This window comes from Podarcis tiliguerta (assembly GCF_965153285.1).
Source record: "Podarcis tiliguerta genome assembly, chromosome: 3".
Taxonomy (NCBI): domain Eukaryota; kingdom Metazoa; phylum Chordata; class Lepidosauria; order Squamata; family Lacertidae; genus Podarcis; species Podarcis tiliguerta.
This window is the reverse complement of record NC_139536.1, coordinates 104,760,719-104,781,527: the sequence shown is the minus strand read 5'-3', so window position 1 is coordinate 104,781,527 and position 20,809 is coordinate 104,760,719. Positions and strand designations below refer to the sequence as shown.

General features: G+C 45.8%; 2 long non-coding RNA genes across 2 annotated transcripts in view; both read left to right on the top strand.

Moving 5' to 3' along the window:
• The window catches only part of LOC310673576, a 163,680-nt gene that overhangs the window by 124,883 nt on the left and 17,988 nt on the right, over positions 1-20,809 (top strand). The window lies entirely within an intron of this gene.
• LOC310673574 lies at positions 13,674-17,887 on the top strand. Its single transcript, XR_014509125.1, has 3 exons — positions 13,674-13,915; positions 16,369-16,426; positions 17,363-17,887. It is a non-coding gene; the product is annotated as an uncharacterized lncRNA (long non-coding RNA).

Sequence of the window (20,809 nt, the reverse complement as noted above, 5' to 3'; positions counted from 1 at the left end):
ACTTGCACTTTGACGTGCTTTTGAACTGCTAGGTTGGCAGGAGAATGGGCACATACCTTACAACAATTAAGCAGGCCTTCACATTATTTTTGTCCCATGGTTTATACCAATGATGAAGAACCCTCAGTCCTGTTAAGGGGTCTCTGTGAGAAGTAATCTATAGCTCCTCATATTCTTTGAGGAAAATCATGTGCTTTAAATATAAGGTGTGCGCACAGCCCAGTTATCTAAAGACGGTAACTAATTATAGGTAAAAGTAAAGGTAAAGGACCCCTGGATGGTTAAATTCAGTCAAAGGAAACTATGGAGTTGTGGCGCTCATCTCGCGTTCAGGCTGAGGGAGCTGGCGTTTGTCCACAGACAGCTTTCCGGGTCATGTGGCCAGCATAACTAAACCACTTCTGGTGCAATGGAACACCGTGACATTAACCAGAGCACACGGAAATGCTGTTTACTTTCCTGCCACAGTGATACCTATTTATCTACTTGCACTGGTGTGATTTTGAACTGCTAGGTAGGCAGGAGCTGGGACAGAGCAACGGGAGCTTACCTCGTCACAGGGATTCGAACTGCCAACCTTCTGATCGGCAAGCCCAAGAGGCTCAGTGGTTTAGACCACAGCGCCACCCGCATCCTACATATATTAACTCTGTGGTATTACAGTCTGTGGCCATATTAACTGATACCGGTGAGAAATTGGCGAAATGTGTTTTTAGGGCCTTAAACGTGCCCAGTGCCTCTCGTTTCTTGAGACTTAACACAAGTAGTGTTTCTGTAGTTTTAATAATTAGAGATGGTAATGTTGTGGTTCTTTGGCCCCAGAAAATGAGAGGCACTGGATATTTTCAGGAGTAAAAAATAGCTTTAAATTCTTGCCCCTGTTTGACGTGCTGGGGCCTAATTTGGCAATGTTTTAAAGCAGTTTCTCCTTGATAAGAAAGCTTTTCCGTGAACCTTCGGCATTTGCTCTAGAAGAATGTAGAATGACTGCCCAGGGACTCTCTCTCAGCTGCTCCTTGTTTATCAGGGAACAAAGGCTTTTTCATATGTTTTAAAGTGGTTCAGAGAAGGTCTGGGATTAGCAAGCATGGAGTAAAACTGGGCCACTCTAGTGAAGTGTGGCGGAGATCTGAATTTACAAGCTTTTGCCCTTGACATAGAAACCTAGCCCAGCTCAAACAATATCAGGTTTTTGGAGAGAGAAACTCAAGTTCATTTCAGCTGAATTATTGTAAGACTGAAATATTGAGAAAATTATATTTCCCATAATCCCCTGTGTTCAGCAAACACTATGCGCAAGAAATTGTGCACATTTATTAACTTATGCTAGTCTCTGACCGTAATAAAGATTTGATTGATTGTACATAACGGCTCATACACCTTGCTTGGGGTGGTTCTCTTCTCTACGAGATGTTTGGAATTTTATCTCAAGCTTTCCTTGGGTCATTTATGGATTTTCCCAAGCTGCTGGCCTAGCTTTAAGAGCCCTCTATTTACGGTGATGCCTTTGTGTATATTCCTTTCCTTTCCAGGAAGGAGGCACTACGGATGGAGCTCCGCTAGGGCGGGGGGTGAGATTGTTCAGTGAGAAGAGGATATTGGTTGGGAATTAATGGTGACACCTGCTGAGGAGAAAGACAAGTAACCGGAAGATGTTTACTTTCCAGCTCGTTAGTCAAAGTGGGACTACGTTAGGATCAAGGAGATGGGCATGTCAAGATAACGGACTTCAGTCCAAATTTCACACCCCAGCCATGCTTTTTGATGCTTGTGAAGTTTGGCATAAACTCTGGAAAGGTTCCTTAGGCATTCAGCTTTAAGAAATAGTCAAATAACATTGTGACATTCTCTTGCGATGCAGCCATCGTTCATAGGCTAGCTTCAGATGTAAAGGAAAACCGTAGCTGGCATTTAATTCATGAATCCTGTCAGCAGGAGCCCTGCATAAGGATTTCTGATTGTGCAAAGGGTCTTTCCCTCTCACTTTCCCCCCTTGCAGCTGCTGAAAAGGGGGGGGGTATTGGGAGAACCTCTGGAATAGCATGCTGTGGGAGGAGAGGGGGAATTAATAGCAAATCAATATTCCTGAAAAGTGTGCAAGAAATGTATTATGGAAAGCACATGCCAAGCATGAACTGTGACCCATGCTAATGAGAGGAAGGTATGGAGAGGAGGGGAGAATCCCGGAGAAAGCAGTGAGACTTGAAAATATGAGCAAATTATACTGAGCAATGCACTTTAATATCATTTTAATCTCCTCGTTCTTTTTCATCCATTTCTGATGTTCCAATATCCTTGACGTGCTGCAGACATTCATATTATCCCACTGCAGCTAAAATCAGTATTCTGTTCTCACAATCACTTTTGCAAAACACAGAGGTGGGTTGAAGTCCTGAGGTAGCTCTGGGCAGGGGCGAACGAAGGTGTTGTGACACCTGGGGCAGGGTGTCGCTACGTAGGGTGCATGTGTAGCATCACTATGTACGATGCATGCGCCCGATGCCGCACATGCGCTGTACATAGCGGTTTGCCGGCACCACCGCTCCAGCGCCATATGGACGGTGCTGGGATCCTCTGCTCGTGGCTGTAGCAGCGATGGAGGGATCCCACCGCCATCTGTACGGTGCTCAAACGGCGCCGGCGGCATGTGCCGTACTTAGTGACGCCGCACATGTGCTGTACATAGAGGTTTGCCGCCGGTGCCAGGATCCTTGGCTCGCGGCTGCAGCCATGAACGGAGGATCTTCCACATGTGGCTGCGGCAGCACGATGGCTGCTCGCACTCCCGCGAGCCCCCGCGGGGTGCCTTCTTGTCACCCCCCCTCCAAGGACATGGCACCTGGGGCGCACCGCCCCCTGCCCCCCCATTGCAACACCACTGGCTCTGGGGGGTGGGGACCAAAAGTGGCTTAACTTCCATATGCTAAGATCTAGATGGCTCTCAGACATAAGACCAGAGGACTCCTCCTTCTATTTTGTGGGTTGCTTTTTTGCAATCCTGCCCTGTTGAGCGGCATTTTGTTTCCCATAAAAGCGAACTCCTGAGCTGGTGTAAATATCTCCCCAGTTGGGACAATGAGTGGTGTCATTTGGCAGAGATAACTTTGGATCCTAGTTGTTTCCTAGTCTGCCCTGAACACCCCCCCCCCAAAAAAAAAAATCGCCTGTGAACTGGCCTGTGCTGGCTGAGCCAGGATGTTGAAGATTTCTGTGGCAGAAAGTGGATCTAACACTGAATCTCTCTCTCTCTCTGATCCCAGAAAGGGAGTTCTAATACACCCTATGGGATTGCAGCCTTGATCCCATGAAAGCAAAAAAAAAGGGGGGGGGGAAGGGGTTTCTCATTCAGCTGCCAAACCACCTGAACACAAACAAAGCAAATCAAAAAACAAGAAGTGACACGTTCCACGTACATCTTCAGAGGAGACTTATACTGGAAAAGGCTGATTAGAAATAAGTATATCATGTATGGGACGCGGGTGGCGCTGTGGGTTAAACCACAGAGCCTAGGACTTGCCAATCAGAAGGTCGGTGGTTCGAATCCCCGCAACGGGGTGAGCTCCCGTTGCTCGGTCCCAGCTCCTGCCAACCTAGCAGTTCGAAAGCATGTCAAACTGCAAGTAGATAAATAGGTACCGCTCCAGCGGGAAGGCAAACAGCGTTTCTGTGCGCTGTTCTGGTTCACCAGAAGCGGCTTAGTCATGCTGGCCACCTGACCCGGAAGCTGTACACCGGCTCCCTCGGCCAATAAAGCGAGATGAGCGCCGCAACCCCAGAGTCGGTCACGACTGGACCTAATGGTCAGGGGTCCCTTTACCTTTACCTTTATGTCATGGAATAGAGAGAAATACAAAAGACCTTGCCTGTCATCTACAACCATTTGCATCTCTGTGTGGCTGGGAGATAAAGTGGCGACTATGACTCATACTAGTCGACTGTATCCCCTCCTTTGACTTCACTGTTGCTATTTCCTGATAGTAATGAAAATAATAAAGAAGGATTTTGGAGAGGGAGAATAAAGTGCAATGAGGACTTTTTGAATGTTATGTCTATGGATGTCCCATTGACTGACACAACATCTGGCCCTAAATATATTTACTGGTGCCAGTACCAGTAGTTGGGGTGGGTGAACTTGGTGGGTTTTGAGGTTTTTGACATGTCTCAAACTGCTAATTAAATATGTAAAGTTAGTTTGAATTCACAGACTTTCCCACCACCCCTATAATTTAAAGCTATAATTTCTCCTACCCACAGATGATTCACTTTTAAAAAGAAAAACATGGTTTCCTTGTACGTTTGGATTAGGAAAGCACCCAGAAAAAGGCAGATTGACGATATATGTCGTGTCTCAATTTTGCTGTCTTCTACACACACACACCCAACACATCATCGACACAGATTTTTTCCTTATTCTCTTCTACCTTTCACATTCTTATTTCATACATCTACTCTTTCAGGGAGTTCTCCCTCTTTTCTTTTAATAAAAAGGTAAAGGTACCCCTGCCCGTACGGGCCATTCTTGACAGAGTTGTGCGCTCATCTCACTCTATAGGCCGGGAGCCAGCGCTGTCCGCAGACACTTCCGGGTCACGTGGCCAGCGTGACAAGCTGCATCTGGCGAGCCAGCGCAGCACACGGAACGCCGTTTACATTTCCGCTAGTAAGCGGTCCCTATTTATCTACTTGCACCTGGGGGTGCTTTCGAACTGCTAGGTTGGCAGGCACTGGGACCGAATGACGGGAGCGCACCCCGCCGCAGGGATTTGAACCGCCGACCATGCAATCGGCAAGTCCTAGGCGCTGAGGTTTTACCCTTTTCTTTTAATAGTCTCTCCTGAATGTTTCCATTTATTTATTCATTTGATCGATCAATTGTTTTCTACTCCACATTTCAGTTCAAGGGGGATTACATAAAAATTTCAAAATGCAATTAAGCGGGTGGGGGGGGGGACCTTTTAAAACCACTGGTAGAAAACATCAAATTAAAAGCACCAACCGAAACCCAGGACAAAGGACACAAAATGCAGGTTAACAATACTGGCAATTGACACCCCTCTCAAAAGGTTTTATCAAAATTAAATGCTTTTTAACTAGCCTGATACTATAGAGAGACGAGACACCTTGATGAACCTCCATGAGCAAGGATCCCACAGTGAAGGGTCCATCTCTTAAAATTCCTTCTTGTCAGTCTCAGAAACCTAGGGTTCTTGAAGCACATTCTTGCCTCTTAAAGGTAAAGGGACCCCTGACCATTAGGTCCAGTCGTGGCCGACTCTGGGGTTGCGGCGCTCATCTTGCTTTATTGGCCGAGGGAGCCAGTGTACAGCTTCCGGGTCATGTGGCCAGCATGACTAAGCCACTTCTGGCGAACCAGAACAGCACAGGGAAACACCATTTACCTTCCCGCCAGAGTGGTACCTATTTATCTACTTGCACTTTGACGTGCTTTCGAACTGCTAGGTTGGCAGGAGCAGGGACCGAGCAACGGGAGCTCACCCCGTCGTGGGGATTCGAACCGCGACCTTCTGATGGGCAAGTCCTAGGCTCTGTGGTTTAACCCACAGCGCCACCCGCATCCCTTCTTGCCTCTTAACCTACTGTAATTGTTTAAATGCTTGAACCCCACCTGGCTATGTCCACCGCCTCAAACAAACCAATTACTGTGGATGGTCCCCTAAGCGGTCATTTGACAATAGGGTTGTGACTTAAGACAAAGGCTCTGCAGAACTTGTGCATGAGAAACAGCAGTTTGACGTTTGAATAAAGAGAGAAAGAAGCAAAACTTTCTAACTAGAGTTAGAAAGAAGCACCTGGGTCCAGCCTCAGGGGTGGAGAATGCACAAGATAGGCTCTTGTGTTCTTAACATTTTCAGTGGCTCTGCAGGAGTGCCTGTTTGCCTCCACTATGCCCTGCTTGCATATTCTTGTCTGGTTCTGTTGCTGAATCCTGATTCTCTATGCACCTCCATTTTAAAAAATGTTTTGTTGTTTTATTTATCTTTTGAATTACAATGTTTTTTATTAAGATTTTCACATAAAAGAAGAAAAAGAGAAATACAAAAATAAAAAACAAATAAAAACAATTCAAGTTTCATAGTATTTCTTGCATTTGCTTGTTTCCCGGACTTCCCCACACCTCCCCTCTCTGTATTCCAGTTCAATTATTTAGTCAGCAAATCCCTTCCCTCTATCTTATCCTTATCTTTATCTTAGTATATTATACCTTTAGTTTTTCGTCTTTTTAACCTTCCATTTTTCCATATTCCTTCACCACATTATTACTAATAACCCTTTAACCTCAATCCAACATCATTCTAACATTCATTAATTTTATGATATTTCTGTAGATAGTCTTTAAATTTCTTCCAATCTTCCTCCACCAGCTCTTCTCCCTGGTCTCGGATTCTGCCGGTCATTTTCGCCAATTCCATATAGTCCATCACCTTCATCTGCCATTCTTCCAGGGTGGGTAAATCTTGTGTCTTCCAATACTTTGCGATAAGTATTCTTGCTGCTGTTGTGGCATACATAAAGAAAGTTCTATCCTTCTTTGGCACCAATTGGCCGACCATGCCCAGGAGAAAGGCCTCTGGTTTCTTCGGTATTTATCTTTTGAATTACACACACACACACACACACACACACAATCAGTTTGTTATATGCTGCAATAAGGCTCCCTTTTGGGGGGAAAGCCAGCCTATGAAATCTAAATAAAATAAAATAATAGTATTTGTGAATTAAGAAAATATTTTAAGAACACCCTCAGTCTCCAGTGCTCTTTGATCCAAAGGAAATGTCTGGACTTAGTGCTGTTGCCCCTGAAACATCCCACTTCCTGCTTGGAAGTGGGGATTGTGTAAGAGTATTATTGGGAAAGATGCCAACTGTACGAGTTTATAATCAGCCCACGTCCTTTTCGATGTCTTTCGTATCATTTTACATTCGGACTCTTGTTTCCTTTAGGAGCAGAACTAATGCACCAATAAATGTGCTTAAAACTAAGCCAAATAAGCACACAGATACAAATGGCAGTTTTCTACTTTTTCATTCCGCAGCCTTGTCTCCAGCTGCTCTCCATCGCCTGACAATCCCGATTCGATCAGATAGCAGTGCACTGTTTAGTAGAATCCCAAACCTGTTGTGAGCAAGAAACAGATTTTCTCAGTGTTTCAAGTTACTGACTTTTTGGGTGGCAGAGACTGAAATGGTGGAAGGGGGAAGGGGCGTGTCAATGCTTAGGAACATCTTGTAAATGTGTGTGTGGTTTTCCTGGTTGAAGAGGACACAGCCTCTCATTTTGAAAATGCCACCAACTGATAAGAAAGAGATGCTGGTGAAGGTTCTTCTGACCCAGACTAGAGTATGAAATTAAGGGACTTGTAGAAGCTTGCTTCAAATGAGAGGTGAGTTTTTAAAGCCCTGATATGGCTGAAATGAAATTCTGAGTTGGAGATGAATTCTTGGTTTTCCCCACTGTCCATTGCTAAAAACTCTCCCAACCAGCCTACACACTTCCAAAACACATTCTCCCAACCCCTTCACTAACCTCTCAAATAGTGATTGGATCGACAGTGATGGCGGTAGGGCAAAAGATCATTTTCATTTTATTAGTTTATACCTAACTAGCCCATCTTTTCTCCCAGGAGCTCAAGGTGTTATCCATGGTTCTTCCCCCCACCCTTTATTCTCACAACATCCTTGTGAGGTAGGTTAGGCTGAGAGACTGCAACTGGCCCACAGTCACACACTTAGGTTCATGGTTCAATGAACCCTGGTCTCCCATGTTTTCTTCCAGTACACCACAACATGGCGAGGGCCTTCTTTACACTTCCTTCCATCCTTCTCCATTCCCCTGACATGCTGGTGAACCAGGCTTTATGGTCTAATGTGAACCCCACATCTGTATAGGGTGAAGACACTTGCCCTGGAGACCCCATTTTTGACATGAGGGTTCTGCCTCCTGGCCTAATACATCTTCAAAATGATGTAGCCAGTTCATCTTACCATGACTTCCTTTTTCTTGTTCCTATATATCAGTAGTGGTGGCTCTCCACAGATCTCCAGATGTTACTAGACTACAACTCATCCCTCACCATAGGACATGATGCCTGGGGATGATGGGAGTCCATCAAAACCTGGAGGAGCACATTTCCTCCATTCCTGCCATATCTGTTGTGCCACCATTCAGTAATTCTGAAGGGTCCTCTCCCGCAGATCTTTCCATCTGCACAGCAAACCAAGAAGAAAACACTATAAGCAGCAGCCCCAGCATCCCCATGACAAGATGCCTAATGGTCATCAGGGAGAGGAAGCAGAAGAGATCCTACAAAGTGCCTGAGATGGAACCTACAGAGATCAAGTGAGACAGGAGAGGGCAAGGGGGTGCCCAGTATCAGAGCAGACAAGCTTATGCATTTGTCTGAAGTAGCACGATCCACCCCAACAAGACTGATGCTAGAAGGAAGTCGCGGCACAACTGGGCCAGCTCTAACATTTTACAGACTGAGGCAGCTGCCCCAGGTGGCGAGTGTCTAGGGGGTTCTGGGAACATGGATTGTCAGTGAGGTGTTGGGGAACAGAGCCATACATGAAATGCAACCTGCCCTGAATCCCTGAAGGTTGTCTGCTGCCTTCCAGTGTGGTGGTGGATACCGTCCTGTTTGTCACCGGTGCTGAAGTAAAATTCAACTGCCAATCCATTCAGGATCTGGAATGGAAGGGGTCATCAGGCAAAACTGTGTCAGTGAATGGCCTGGGATTTGGACTCGGAGGCTGAACCTGAGGAATCCCAGCCTGCACCGGAGTCCCCGCCTCCAGAACCAGCTGAGCCAGGGCTGGGGCTTGAGCCTGAAGGGTCTTCACCTGTGCTGGATCCTCAGGTGCAGGCACCAGCTGAGTCTGCTCTGGCTCCTGAGGTGACGGAGGACCCATTGCCTGCAGGTGCTCCACTCTCAGCCCCGTCAGGGGAAGCTGAGGTTGCCTCTGGGTCCGGTAACCCTCCAGCCTCTCCTGAGCTGCAGAGGCTCAGGGCAGAGAGGTGGAGGGAACTAAGTTCCCGCAGGAGGAGTGCTCGCCTCCAGGCCAGGAGAGGCGAGTCACCAGTGGATCGGGGCCACCCTAATGCCTCGGGGCAGATAAAAGCCAGCCAGCCCCAGTCCCAGGTTGCGGGAGCAACATTGTTGGTAGCCTGTTCCTGCCTGCACCCTGTCCTGCTCTTCTGCCAGAGTTCCTGACCTCACCCGACTCCCTGCCTTGGACCCAGCTTCAGCTCTGACGGACAGCCTCCATACTGCACCCTCGACCTCAGACTGGACTCGGACCTCATCGCACTGTTAACCCTTGGGACCAGCACAGTCTGTCTCAGGCTGGCCCCGAGACTCAGAGAATGTATGAGGTCCTGAAGGGCCATGTCTCTCAGCAGTGCCAGAAAATTGCTCCCTGGCACTGCAAGGGGGAGTGTGGGAAATGGGCCTGTTTCAGTTCTGTCCTGGAAGGAGTGCAGTTGCTAGATGAATTTAGCGTGGTAGCAGTTTACAAGACACATGTCATGCTCTTCTTTCTTAGTCTCTCTTGACGTTTTTAACGGTGCATCCTAGAGCAAAGCCTCTCCAAGCCGGTGGATGGCAGGGTTCAGAGGCTTCATCGCGCTTGTGTTTAATGCATTAGCTGGCAAAGCTTCAGCGCAGGGGTGGCTGGAAGGGGATACATTTGGTAAATGTCTCCTCTCCCCTGCTACCTATCTGATTTCTCTTGAACCAAATTTGCTAAGCTCCAGTCAATTTTCTAATCTCTGCTTGCTGACAGACTGCAGGCCAAGAGAAAGACAAGTTTAAAACCCTGAAAATGAAGTGCATTTTATTTATTATGCTGTCTAAGATGTTTTCAATGAAGCAGACAGAGATAGTGCCTTGCCAAATTAGTGTCATGACTTTCCAAAGGTTTTGGCTAGTTAGGAGACTTCCAGTAAAAATACACGATGGCGCTCAGACCTCTTGTGGGCGATCCACACCTCTCTTGGAGCCTCCTCTTATTATCTTGTGGGTTCTGGTGGAAGGAAAGGGAGGGAGAGCACCCCCCCCATGAATGGCTTTGGACCTCTAGTAACTGTTCTGCAAATTATATTAATAACAAATGGAGAAAGAGTTTAATATGCCAAAACACTTGGTTCCTCCCCACCCCCCAGCCCCGTGCCTCTGGTCTTCCATAGCCGTGACAGCGAGAATATAAACAAACATTAGCAAGAAAGCCTGGTTTGATTAACGAGAACCAGGAATGGGAAGATAGACAAGAGCTGAAGGAGAACAGGATTTCGGCAGGCATTAAAAAGGATGACACTGCAGCTGATTCTTTGAAGACCCCGAATACCAGTAAATGTTCTTCCGGGCTCAAGAAATGCCTGCCCACTTTGGCCTTGTCACTTGGCATGTAGATCACACTCCTCACTGCTCAAACCTTTAAAAGCTGATTTTGGTTTGCTAAGGATTTGTAGTCCATAGGCAGCTGCTCCACTAGTTCTTTTCCAACTCCACCCGACTAATTTCCACGTGGTTCAAGTGGTTGCCCCCAGCTTGTTTCTGAACAGCAGGAAAGGGCCATAACTCAGTGACAGGCCATATGCCCAACAACAGGGGTAGTCGGTGCAGTGACTTCAAGATGTTGCTGGGTTCCAGCTCTCATCAGCCCCAGCCAACATGACCAATGGGCAGGCATGATAGGACCATCTGAAGGGCACCATCATGACTACATGACTATTCTACATGAATATGGTGCTGTTCAGCCCTGAATCTATCTTCAGATCAAGGACCAGAGGCACCAGGGATTGCTATCTGCTCTTTTAGTTTTTGTTGTCTTGCAGTATTAATCTTCATTGTCTTGCAGTATTATTGTACAGTGGTACCTCTGGTTAAGAACTTAATTTGTTCTGGAGGTCTGTTCTTAACCTGAAACTGTTCTTAACCTGAGGTACCACTTTAGCTAATGGGGCCTCCCGCTGCTGCTACACCGCTAGAACATAATTTCTGTTCTCATCCTGAAGCAAAGTTCTTAACCTGAGGTACTATTTCTGGGTTAGCGGAGTCTGTAACCTGAAGCGTCTGTAACCCTAGGTGCCACTGTATTGCAGTATTGATCTTTAACACTGTTATATTGTTGCATCTTTATTTGTCTTGTAAAGGTGGTCTTGGAAGATTTTTTTAAAGGGCTGGGTACAAATAACTTGGCACAAGTTTACCCCGCTGTGTGATCGCTGGGGAGAGGGTGGGAGGAATAAGGTGACATGTGCCTCTCTGCCTGGTTTTACCAGTAGAGGCGCCAGCTGCAACCAGGTAGGGAGAAAACAACCGCTGGCAGCAGCAATCAGAAATACCCAAATGGGGCATTTCAGGGGCACTTGTACAAATGTCTCATAGGTGTCCTGAGTTGAGATTTGCTAGCCTGGAGCCAGGATAGTGAAAAATAAGAAAGGAGTTACTGGTTTGCAGTGATGAATCTGACACTCCCCTTCTCCTCTTTAGGTTGCGCAGCCCATGGTCTACAAGGTAGGATTATCCACACATCAGCTCCATCAAATACAGTCAACTGAACAGGTGGACGATAGGAAGGCGACCTTAGGCTTCAGCTGATTCAAATGCATGAGTTTAGCTAGTCCTATATGATCCTATTCAACATCCTTTCTCTAGCTGAGTTGGTCCCCGGTTCAATGCTTATTATGGTTGTACATATTGAAATATAAAGAGAAGTATGTGCATACTGTACAGAGCCATTTGTTAGACCTTCCTTTCATTCATCCAATATGTATTGTCATCTGAAAATCAGACTTCACAAGTTAACCTGTGGTTTCAAAAATGTGAAGATGAAAGCAGTGTTGGGTGGTGTTTTTTAATTTATTTATTTTTTTAAGGAGAAGAAAACACTACATAAAGTCTGCGTCTGTGTTGCTGGATCGCTATGAAATAGACTTTTTTTTTTACCACCAGGAAAGTTTCTGAAATCTATTAATATTTCTGGCACCACCTTCAACAAAAAATGCCACTGGTTTCAGTTAACAGTAGGCATTTTAAATCTTATAGCAAGAATGTCAGAAAATGGCATACAGACATTATTTTCCTCTGAGAGATCCTTGAGAAAGTTGGGGGGGGGGGGAGGCAGAGACGCTAGCCTGGTTGTGGACCACAGAACAATAATACAGCATTTTGACTTTTACAAGCAATCATACTTAACACAACCATTATAATTTACATCTCCAGATGTCACCGTCCTTTCCAGAAACTCATTGAGGGCCTCCAGCCTTGAGTGATGCCTGAAAAGAACAGGAAGATGCACAGAAAACATTTGGTCCTCCATGCCAAAATATAGTTATAGAAAGAATGACTGTTTAGGGATTCTTTGAGGCAAAGGCATAAATTAATGCTTCAGTGTGCAGGCAGGATTGGATGTATGATCTCATTGCAATTTATCCTTCTATGCCAGGGCTGGGGAACTTGTGGTCTTCTAGATATCATTGGACTGCAACTCCCATCATCCCTGACCTTTGGCTGTCCTAACTAGGGATGGTGGGAGTTGGAGTTCAACATCTTCCCCAGCCCCATCCTAAATAACCAGGAAACCATGACGTCTGTCAGTGGAGATCAAATTTCAGAGATGCAACTTTTAAAAAATCCCAGGGCCTAAATATTAAGAGTACAAATTTGCATGGGTTATTTGTACCCATGGATTGGGTGACCATGCTAATCATCCTTGGCCATTGGCCTTGCTGGCTGGGGCTGATGGGAATCCAACATCTGGAGGATCACAGGTTCCCTCATCTCTTCCATGTGTGTGTGTGTGTGTGTGTGTGTGTGTTCCTGGCTAACCTATGAATAGTGGATCATGTGGTTCTTTCTCAGACTGTAGCAATCAATGAGCAGACATGTTGATGGATGCCTCCACCTACTTGTAAAGGTTACCAGTTCAGACATGGACCACAAACAACAGCTGCTAGAAAGCCCCAACCCTTACCTGTCCTTTCAGCATTGCTGCTGACCACACCTGATCATCTTCAGTTTTGAGGCAGCCTATGAGGTTGGGCTATTGAGTATACATCTGGATCCCTTCGCTACTGCTACTATGGATGCCTGTTTTGTTTCAAAAGTATACAGGCTATATAGGTAAAAGTAAAGGACCCCTGGACAGTTATGTCCAGTCAGAGGTGACTATGGGGTTGTGGCACTCATCTCGCTTTCAGGCCAAGGGAGCCAGCGTTTGTCTGCAGACAGATTTCCAGGTCATGTTGCCAGCATGACTAAACCACTTCTGTTGCAGCAAAACACCGTGACGGAAACCAGAGTGCATGGAAACACTGTTTACCTTCTCACCACAGCGGTACCTATTTATCTACTTGCATTGGCATGTTTTCGAACTGCTAGGTTGGCAGGAGCTGGGACAGAGCAACAGGAGCTCACTCTGTTCCAGGGATTTGAACCACCAACCTTCTGATTGGTAAGTCCCAGAGGCTCAGTGGTTAGACAAAGTACAGGAAAGACATATGGCCTCTGCCCACTTACACACTATGTGAATACTCTTTCAGGACTTCCTTCTTAGCTAATTTACTATTATTCATATTATTGGAATTATTGGAATTATTTCCTGGTCCAGGGCAAATAAATGAGCATTTGCTAAAGTCTTTCATAGCAGGCTAGAAGCTGAGCAAGAGGCTGTTAGAGGCTGTCAAGTTTATTCTCATGTGGATTAAGCAATTCCACATTCCAGGGGTTGAAGGCAGGTGATGTGTGAGGCTTCATCTAAGAGGTGAGCCATTAGGACAACTCTAATCTCTTTCTTCTTCTTTTTCTCAACGGGGGTGTCTCTTTTCTTTCTCTCCTCCACTTGACGCAGCTATCAGGGATGAACTTTGACAGAGGTAGTGATAATGTGTCAGGTACTTACAGCCGAAAGGGCTGGTGGGGAAAACTCTTTTCTTGTCAAGAGTTACTTTTCTTTTCCCTGTGTAGGATTAAAGAATATATGCCAGGCCACAATTCAAGTCAAGAAAGCTTCCCAGTGTCCCTCGAGAATCTTCTTGTGGTAGCCAAAGACAGAGCAAAGCTCACATGGCCTCTTAACATTTGGCAGATGAAAATAAGAACACGTGTGTTGCGTTAAGGGACTAAACAGCTCAGAGTGTGGTAGTAAGCAAGGCTGAGAAGCAAGCTGGTTGTTTCCCAGGGGGCCTGGCATTATGCCTTCCCCACAGAGTATTTCTGAACTGGTAATCTCAATGTAAAAGTCCTCAATAGATACAGCACTTTAAAAATATGTATGTCACATCCACATAGCACTTAAGGGCACAGAACAGCCAACATAGTGTCCTCAAGAGGTTGCTGGACTCCAGCTCCTATCAACTGGCATGGCTAATGACCATGAGTGATGGGAATTGTAGTTTCCTCAGTTGTCCCAGCTTGAGGATTAACTGTGCACATTGTAAATGTGTGGGACATTCATGACTGAGTAAAATGGTTGCTTCAGATAATCTTTTAACTTAAAAGTAATGACCGGGGTAGGGACGCGGGTGGCGCTGTGGGTACAACCACAGAGCCTAGGACTTGCTGATCAGAATGTCAGTGGTTCAAATCCCTGCGACGGGGTGAGCTCCCGTTGCTCGGTCCCTGCTCCTGCCAACCTAGCAGTTCGAAAGCACGTCAAAGTGCAAGTAGATAAAGAGGTACCGCTCCGGCGGGAAGGTAAACGGTGTTTCCGTGAGTTGCTGTGGTTCGCCAGAATCAGCTTAGTCATGCTGGCCACTTGACCCGGAAGCTGTACGCCGGCTCCCTCAGCCAATAAAGCGAGATGAGCGCCGCAACCCCAGAGTCGGTCACGACTGGACCTAATGGTCAGGGGTCCCTTTACCTTTACCTAATGATCGGGGTAAATGAATGCCACAAAATAAACCTCAAATCATTTTCCACAACTGTTTGCAGATATTACACCACCATCTTTACCTGCTGATGGCTATTTTTTTCTTTGTTTCTTTTCTCCTCAAGCTGACCCAAGGCATTTTGCAGCCTGAAGTTGAGCCCAGTTTATGCCTGACCCCCCACCCCAGGCCACCCTTCTTGAAAGTATTGTGATGCGATTCAGAAACCACTTCCAGCATCCACCTCTTCCTTCCACCTTCACAGTGCTGCCTTGAGAAATAAAGGCCTCTGGTTTAGCTTTAGAACATCAAAACTTAGCCAATTTTGATTTGGAACATAATGTCTCCCTATGAGAGCAGCGCTACCAATCCTCACTCTGAACTGGCTTTATGATATCACCAAAGAAGACAAATCAGATTGGCTACATGGCATGGTCATGAAGCCAAATCAGAGTGAGGGCAGGAAGCACTGACCCTGCTTGCATTTGGCTCATAAAGACACCCAATAACCAATTGTATTTGATGTCTCAAAGCCAAATCAGAGGGATAACATTCCTTCCTGCCATCTCTCTGGCACAGAGGAAGGAGAAATGAAGCAAAACAGCATTGTGAAACTCAAGTCACCCCGGCCAGAACTGCAAATAAGTGATGAAGAAGAGATAAGATGAGCAACATAGGGTTTCATTTGAAGGTTGCCACAGAAGACTGAGAGAACACCTAAGTCATGAAGTGCAACAAGAACTTTATTGTCTCCCTTAAACAAGAACAGAACAGACAGGGGACATGCCTTTCTCTGTCCACATACAACTAAATCCAGTTCCACCTGGTGTCTAAACTCTATAATGGCACTACCCACAAAAAAGTTAAACGTTTGTTACAGAATACTTGACTCACCCCTAGTTCTCGCTCAATATGTCATCATGGCAAAAAAATCACAGTTATCTCCTTTGAAGAAACATGTAGCAAAATCTGGCAGAGTTTCTCAGGAATGTTTTTGGAACAGAAGCAGCAGCACATGGTGGCAATTATTAGATGATTAACAACCTTAAAGAATAGTATGCATAGATAAAGGAAGGGCATTTTTTTAATTAATAGAAGAGAGGTCTTGATGCTATGTTCCAAGTGGAGCAAAAGGACTTATGTTCACCACCCATCAGCCCACAGACTCCCCAGCCTTCTGAGAACAGTATCCTTTTCCATGTGCTCTGCACAAAGTATTTTCCGCATGTTGGAGAATCTGGAATGACTCCCAAACATGTGGGAAGATAATGTCTGATATGAACAGATTTATTTATTTTATTTTTTAAAAAAACATCTTGTTAACAAGCACTTGCTGGCTTTGTTGGAATCATCTTTAGGAAGACTCCCTTTAGTTAATGTGATTTTTTTAAAAAAGTATTTTATTTGGCCTTGGAATGTTCATATTATATGGTGGTGTTTTTTCTTACTCCCCCCCCCCCCCCCCGAATCCTCTCCAGACAAATTTCATTGTATTGTTGCTCCAGGAAATTCTGACTCATGGAATGCTCTTAAGAGGTAAGCTTCCTTTTTCAGAACATTTGAAAAACTGCCTGGTAGAATCTATAGATAACCGAAACCCTGTTAACCCTAGAATAGTTAACAGGGGAAACAGTTAGATGTAGCTAATGACCACTCCCCACATTAAATGGGGGGTGCCCTTTGCGTGGTCGCACACAGCCCCCTGGACCCTATGCGGCACCATTAGCGCAGGCTTGGCTTCGCCTTCCCCAGGTGGGATACCTGGAGGTCTCCGCCTACCTCAGCCAGTTGCCCAATCCCACCTGGGGAAGCATTGCCAAGGTGATCAGGCCAGGTAGGGGGAGGATCTTATCTGGGAATCGTCACATATGAAGTGTCAACTCCATCAAAATGCTAATGCTTCTTCTTAAAGCTGATGTAGAGGAAACGCTTGCCAAGCACTTAACCATAGATTAGTAATCAAAATAGGGATATGGATTTGTGCCTGCTCAAATTTCCATGGTCTTTCTTAACTATGGTTTGCTGTAACCGTATTTACTTGAGTCTAATGCGCCATCAAATCTAATACGCACCTCAATTTTCAGAACCTTGAAATAATAAAAAAGTATTTGCTGGTGAATGTAAATGTGCCACCGAATCCGATGTGCACCTTAATTTCTGTAATGTAATTTGGCCAAAAAATGTGAGCAGAAAGAAACATATTAGGCTTTAAAATGAATCTTGAGAGGTTTAGTTTAACTGCTTAATCTCTGTTCTGATGTGTTTTATATTGTAATTGCTTTAAATTGTCACAGTTGCATCTGTGTTACGCTTTTGTTGCTTTTATGAGCTGCTCATTATGTACTGCTCTGTGATTATATATTAGTTTATGTACCCCCACCCTGGGAGAAGAAGGTAAGGTGAGAAATACTAGAAATATTTTTTTTTTTTAAAAAATGATTTTATGGTTCATAGTCCTTGATTTTTATGTAGGTCACCTGGAGAACTTTGCTTATAGGGCAGCACAGAATACCACAAGGAAACAAACAAATAATAAATCACTGAGTCATCTGTTCTCTATTGCTCAAAAGAACTGGGATGAAAGGTAGATCCAATTTCCCTGCGAGTCACAGTATGCCCGCGGAACAAGAATCAGATGTTACTGTTTTCACTTCGAAAACTTGTGCCTGCATTTGCAACATAACAACTGCACCCTTTTTATGTCAGGTTGTCAACTCTCTTTGCATGTTTCCCTTCGACCTGTATGAAAATGTCATCAGAGCTAAACTGAGCTGTTTTTCACGCCCGCTACCCCATAAACAAGAGAAAGCAGGACAGTCATTAAATTTTATGAATGGAATCCATCTTTTCAGTCCACCAGAAGCCGCGTTCATAGTGGTGCAATTTGAAGCTTTTAAAGGCTACAACACCACACGGACTAGACTAGAGCTTGCCCTTGGTTATCATTACAGCTTTCTTTTGAACTCCAAGGGGCTGGTGTTCAGCAGAAAATACCTTGCTTATATAGGGAAATATGCACAGACATACCAACATGTCGCAGCGCAATCTTAGGTGCTTCTGGAGATGCTTGCTCAAACTCACCTTCTGTCCAATTCTGTCTGATTCACTTTTGGTTGGGAAAGAATCCGTAGCCGGATGCTCAAACTCTTCTGTAAGACAGCCGAGAGTCTAAGAGTAGAGATGAGCATCCGTGGTCATGGACAGGATTTGGGGCTTGCCCAGGGTTGTTAACCTTCTTATCACAAGATGAAGGTATGACAGTAATGAAGGTTTGGCAATGGATTGGATGTAGGTGAAGCTATACTTGGAGTGGATTCACTGAAATCCATGTGACTTAAGTTCCATTGACTTCAGTGGATCTAAGTCTGGAGCCCACCTTCTCTTTGGAGGAGTGGGATGCTTAGAAGATGCATAACATACCCTCCAACATTTCTCAGATGAAAACAGGGACATCTTGTTGTTGTTGTTTAGTCGTTCAGTCGTGTCCGACTCTTCGTGACCCCACGGACCAGAGCACGCCAGGCACTTCTGTCTTCCACTGCCACCCGCAGTTTAGTCAGATTCATGTTTGTAGCTTCGAGAACACTGTCTAACCATCTCGTCCTCTGTCGTCCTCTTCTCCTTGTGCCCTCCATCTTTCCCAGCATCAGGGTCTTTTCCATTGAGTCTTCTCTTCTCATGAGGTGGCCAAAGTATTGGAGCCTCAGCTTCACGATCTGTCCTTCCAGTGAGCACTCAGGGCTGATTTCCTTAAGAATGGATGCGTTTGATCTTCTTGCAGTCCATGGGACTCTCAAGAGTCTCCTCCAGCACCATAATTCAAAAGCGTCAATTCTTCGGCGATCAGCCTTCTTTATGGTCCAGGGACATCTTATTCCGTGCTATTTTTCTAGAAAAAGGTGCCGGAACTCACCATGAATGCCTCCCTTGTGCTCTTATAATGGCAACGGCACACAACTGAGAGGTGCTGGAACTGAGTTCCTGTGAGTTCTGGCTGGAAAAATGCCCTGTTTCTATTTTACATCAGTGTCACCCCTCCCCAGACCCTTGATATACACACACTGCCAACGGCAGTGCACAATTCAAAGTGTTGGTGCTGACCTTTAAAGCCTTGAACAGCCTCGGCCCAGTATACCTGAAGGAGCGTCTCCATCACCATCGTTCTGCCGGGACACTGAGATCCAGCGCTGAGGGCCTTCTGGTGGTTCCCTCACTGAGAGAAGTGGGGTTACAGGAAACCAGGCAGAGGAATACAGGAAAGGGATGTGGCTGACTGAGCTGCCCCAATGGTTGTTACCAGGTGCAGTATGTAACAATACCGTACCAGCAAATGTCTTGGTTATATGAGAGAGACTTAGATGATACATGGTAAAACTTCCAGCATCCTACCTTGGGCATCAGAGGAGGCACCTCTACCAGATGTTTCAAGGCGGCACCTCCATGCCAGTAGTGTAGTCTCTATAGTTGGTGGCCATGACTGTCGAAGGGCCTCCTATGTGACTGTGTGAGCTAGGTCCCCTTAGGCTGCTTCTGTCATCACCATCGCTGTAGTCTGATGTGTTGATCCATACCAGTCGGAGGAGCTGAGGAGCACAGTGGAAACAGCTGGTGCCTCACTCCTCTCCCCATGGGTCCCACTGCACCACTGTGAGGGGCTGTGCGGCCCCCTCTTCTCCCTGCCCCACACTTCCCTATCCCCTTTCCCTGCTTGCAGAATTTGGCACTCTGCGTGATATTGGGAGAAGTCATGCTGGCTTAAGGGTTTTCATGACAGTCCCGGCATCTGGAGTGCTGAGAGAGCACACCTAACTAGTTTCTTGGAACAGCTTTCAATTTGTTCAGACAGTATACTTTAAGGTTTCCTGCCATGACAGTTAATCTAGTCCTGGGTGAACTACAAGAGTGGGGAGATGCCTTTTTCAGACCGAGGGCCGCATTGCCTTCTGGTTAACCTTCCGGGGCCACCTGCCAGTGGGGGGCAAGGCCCGAGACAAAAGAGGTTGGAGCAACAAATGTAGATGCCAACTTTGTGCAGTAGGCTAGTTTTGTCACACACTCACACAGGCCTTTTTAGATCAACAGTATCGAAGCAATGATTCATCAACACCAGCTTCATTGAATTGGTCATGTTGTTCCGATGCTTGATTATCGTCTTCCAAAGCAAGTACTCTATTCCCAACTTAAGAATGGAAAGCGAAACACCAGCGGACAACAAAAGAGGTTTAAAGACTCTCTCAAAGCAAATCTAAAAAAAATGTTGTATAAACACGGACAACTGGGAAACACTGGCCTGCGAGTGCTCCAGTTGGAGAACAGCCTTTACCAAAGGTGTCATTGACGTTGAAGAAACACGAACTCAGGGCGAAAAGGAAAAATGAGCTAAGAAGAAGGCACATTTGGCAAATCCTCACCATGATCAACTCCTGACTGGAAACCTTTGTCTCTACTGTGGAAGGAAGTGTGTGGATCCAGAATTGGCCTCCACAGTCATTTACAGACACACTGCTAAGACTGTGTTCATGGAAGACAATCTTACTCAGCCACGAAGAAGAAATCTCTATCCAGGCATACAAGCAAGCGGCATTATCGACATTCAAGGCAGGTAAAAACACTCAAGGAAGGTGGTGTCATGAGATAGGCTGTAGGGGTTGAGGAAAGCACCCAGTGCCAGATAGAGAGGCCTGGAGGACAACATTTGATCCTGGTTCTAAGGTTTCCCATAATTGACCTAGAATACCAATGAAGCCACAGTGGTTGCTCCTGGATGCTGTTAGTGGAAAATTGCATTTTCTCATATATATATATATGAGACCCAAACCCAGACCCTCTCCACAGATAAATTACAGACACCATCCAGTAGCCAAACCAGGGTGGCACCTCCGGATGCTGCACCCCCCTGCAATCCCTACACAGATCTGG